Source organism: Schistocerca nitens, chromosome 2 (assembly GCF_023898315.1).
Source record: "Schistocerca nitens isolate TAMUIC-IGC-003100 chromosome 2, iqSchNite1.1, whole genome shotgun sequence".
NCBI classification, from domain to species: domain Eukaryota; kingdom Metazoa; phylum Arthropoda; class Insecta; order Orthoptera; family Acrididae; genus Schistocerca; species Schistocerca nitens.
The window spans coordinates 986,450,889-986,454,710 of NC_064615.1; the positions used below are offsets into that span (position 1 = coordinate 986,450,889).

The 3,822-nt window shown below is 42.9% G+C and overlaps 1 pseudogene; it reads right to left on the reverse strand.

Annotated features, from left to right (window-relative positions):
- Positions 1-2,457: 2,457 nt before the first annotated feature.
- LOC126237801 (5S ribosomal RNA) lies at positions 2,458-2,575 on the reverse strand (annotated as a pseudogene).
- Positions 2,576-3,822: the final 1,247 nt, after the last annotated feature.

Sequence of the window (3,822 nt, forward strand, 5' to 3'; positions counted from 1 at the left end):
TGGCTACACTCCATACAAATACTTTCAGAAACGACTTCCTGACACTTAAATCTATACTCGATGTTAACATATTTCTCTTCTTCAGAAACGCTTTCCTTGCCATTGCCAGTCTACATTTTATATCCTCTCTACTTCGACCATCATCAGTTATTTTGCTCCCCAAATAGCAAAACTCCTTTACCACTTTAAGTGTCCCATTTCCTAGTCTAATTCCCTCAGCATCACCCGACTTACTTCGACTGCATTCCATTATCCTCGTTTTGCTTTTGTTGATGTTCATCTTATATCCTCCTTTCAAGACACTGTCCATTCCGTTCAACTGCTCTACTAAGTCCTTTGCTGTCTCTGACAGAATTACAATGTCATCGGCGAGGCTCAAAGTTTTTATTTCTTCTCCATGGATTTTAATACCTACTCCGAACGTTTCTTTTGTTTCCTTTACTGCTTGCTCAATATTCACATTGAATAACATCGGGGATATGCTACAACCCTGTCTTACTCCCTTCCCAACCACTGCTTCTCTTTCTTGCCCCTCGACTCTTATAACTGCCATCTGGTTTCTGTACAAATTGTAAATAGTCTTTCGCTCTCTGTATTTTACCCGTGCCACCTTTAGAATGTGTAAGACAGTATTCCAGTCAACATTGTCAAAAGCTTTCTCTAAGTCTACAAATACCATTAGGAAGAAGAGGACCCAGAACTTCGAACACGGGGGAAATCGACACATCAGATAATGTAGTTTCCTGTGAACAAGAGAACCAAAGCACGCAAGATTCAATCGGTACAAAGGGATCTGGAAGAAATGGGTATACAGGAAGCAGATTTGCAAAGTTTTGAGTTTGAAGTAATGAAAACGGTCCAGGACCCTAGCATTAAGGATTTCGTTCAAACTTAATTATGTTCAAATCTGTGTGAAATCTTATGGGACTTAACTGGTAAGGTCATTAGTCCCTAAGCTTACACACTACTTAACCTAAATTATCCTAAGGACAAACACACACACCCATGCCTGATGGAGGACTCGAATCTCCGCCGGGACCAGCCGCACAGTCCATGACTGCAGCGCCCCAGACCGCGTGGCTAATCCCGCGCGGCACTTAATTATGCATGTAGACAGTTCACCCACTCCGGGAATTGGGGAACTCAGCGATTTTCACCTGAGATGTAAATAAGTTTTGCTATTTGGGGAGCAAAATAACTGATGATGGTCGAAGTCGACAGGATATAAAATATACACTGGGAATGGCAAGGAAAGCGTTTCTGAAGAAGAGAAAACTGTTAACATCGAGTATAGATTTAAGCGTTAGGAAGTCGTTTCTGAAAGTATTTGCATGGAGTGTAGCCATGTATGGAAATGAAACATGGACGATAAATAGTTTGGACGAGAAGAGAATAGAAGCTTTCGAAATGTGATGCTACAGAAGAATGCTGAAGATTAGATGGATAGATCACATAACTAATGAGGAGGTACTGAATAGAATTGGGAGAAGAGAAATTTGTAGCACAACTTGACTAGAAGGAGACATCGGTTGGTAGGGCATATTCGGAGGCATCAAGGGGCCACCAATTTAGTATTGGAGGGCAGCGTGGAGGGTAAAAGTCGTAGAGGGAGACCAAGAGATGAATATACTAAACAGATTCAGAAGGATATAGGTTGCAGTAGGTACTGGGAGATGGAGAAGCTTGCACAGGATAGAGTAGCTTGGAGAGCTGCATCAAACCAGTCTCAGGACTGAAGACCACAACAACAACAACATTGACACTGACACTGATTAGATATCTGTCACAGGGATTTCCAGACTTTCTAGAGTGTTTTAATTTCAAGTTCAAAATCAAATAAGAAATGACAAAAGACAAAATTTTTCCTATGTTTAGTAACATATTAGTAATTTTCTGATTCTTTTCCTTTATCTGCATTGTGAAACATATCTTCTAGTCAAATATCATGCGTTCACGTCAAGTGTAGGTGTTAATGAGTGAGCTTGCGAGTATCAAAATATATGACATAACTGACAGTATCTTATGTTTTGATGGACATAGAAGCTTAGCATTTTTACGCCACCAAAGGACACAGACCTCAGTATCTGATATAAATGTCAAACTGATTTGTCTACCCGTTCCTGAGAAAAAGGGGTCTTACCAGAGGGTTGAACAGTCAGTCAGTCTAATAACACGTTATATTTTTTTCTCTGTGATATCATTAAAAAATAACAATTTTCGGATTTTTCCCTTTACTTGTAATGTGAAACCTTAAAAACCTGCCCGAAAAGGCCTCAGAAGGCACAGCGGAACTGACCGACCGCCGTGTCAACCTCAGATTATTGGCGTCACAGGATGCAGATAATGCATGTGGTCAGCACCGCTCTCGCGGCCATTGCTATTTTTCGTGATCGGAGCCGCTGCTTCTCAGTCAGATAGCTCCACAACTTTCCTCACAAGGACTGAATGCACACCGCTTGCCAACAGCGCTCAGCAGACCGGACGGTCACCCATCCAAGTGCTAGCCAAGCCCAACAGCGCTTAACTTCGGTGTTCTTACGAGAACCGGTGTTGCCACTGTGGCAAGGCCGCTGGAAGTGTGGAACCATGCTTCCCGATAAATTTCATGATTTTAGGTCAACGGGATGATTGAGTTTGTGAGTATCTTAATACGTGACACTTACGGCCGTATTTTCTGACTGCATTGACTTAAAAGCTTCAATTTTCTACATCGCCAAGGAAACGTAAATCCTAAGACGTAACAGAAATTTAAACTTTATACGTCAAACTGCTCCTGGGAAAAATGGTTTTCAACAGTCGGACAATAGACAAGCAGACAACAAAGTGAACCGATAAAGGTTCCGTTTTCATGCACTGGGACCGGAACCATAAAAATTCGGGCTGTCGTAGGTTTCTAGGACAGACTCAGACCCACGGCAAACTCATTGTCGACGGAAGAACGAAGAAGATTGCAAAGTGCTGTCTGAGAATGAAAGAATATTGGACAACAGTAACTATCAGAAGAAACGAAGCAGACTGGAATTGCCTTGGTCCTCCCATGGCCAAAACGAAGAGCCGTCGTAAGAAGAATAAAACTGAAGTATTTTACCATTATATTTTACTTTAATTTTGGAGAAGTTTACTCGTCTTACAGATAAACGTAATCCTCACAGCTAATGCCAGAGACAATTGGGTTTACGAAATAGAACGGCAACCAGCGTAGTAGTTTAAAACTACGAACGTATGTCAAGTATATGATGATGATGATGATGATGATGATGACGACGACGACTACGATGAGGCGGCGCGAGGTGGACCCCTGGGCAGCGGTCGCCGGCCTGTTCATTATCGCGCGCACTGGGGCGTCGACGCCGTAATTGGCTGTTAGCACAAAACTGGTCGGCCTCCCGCATCCCATTATCAGTTTCAATTAGGCGCAGCAGCCGCCAGCAGCCATGTGCATGTCGGATTTCTCAGTACTGTGGCTGCAGATCTGTCCGGGAAACCCAAAGGCATCATCGGCACGTGGCACTGCCGCAATACTGTCTTTCATCTCATCCACGTCAGCAAAGGTTACAGGTGTTCCTCTACCGTAAAGGCAGAATAGTGAAACAACAACATTTTCTCGAGCTAGTCGCTACAATGACTGATTATTTTGAAAATATAATGTTCGACAAAACCACATTACTTCCAAACGAAATGACCAATTCCGGCCGGCATTGCCCAATCTCAATCACAGAAAACGTAACAACGTGGCATAATGAGATTTTCACTGTGCAGCGGAGTGTGCGCTGATATGAAACTTCCTGGCAGTTTAAAACTGCATGCCGGACCGAGACTCGA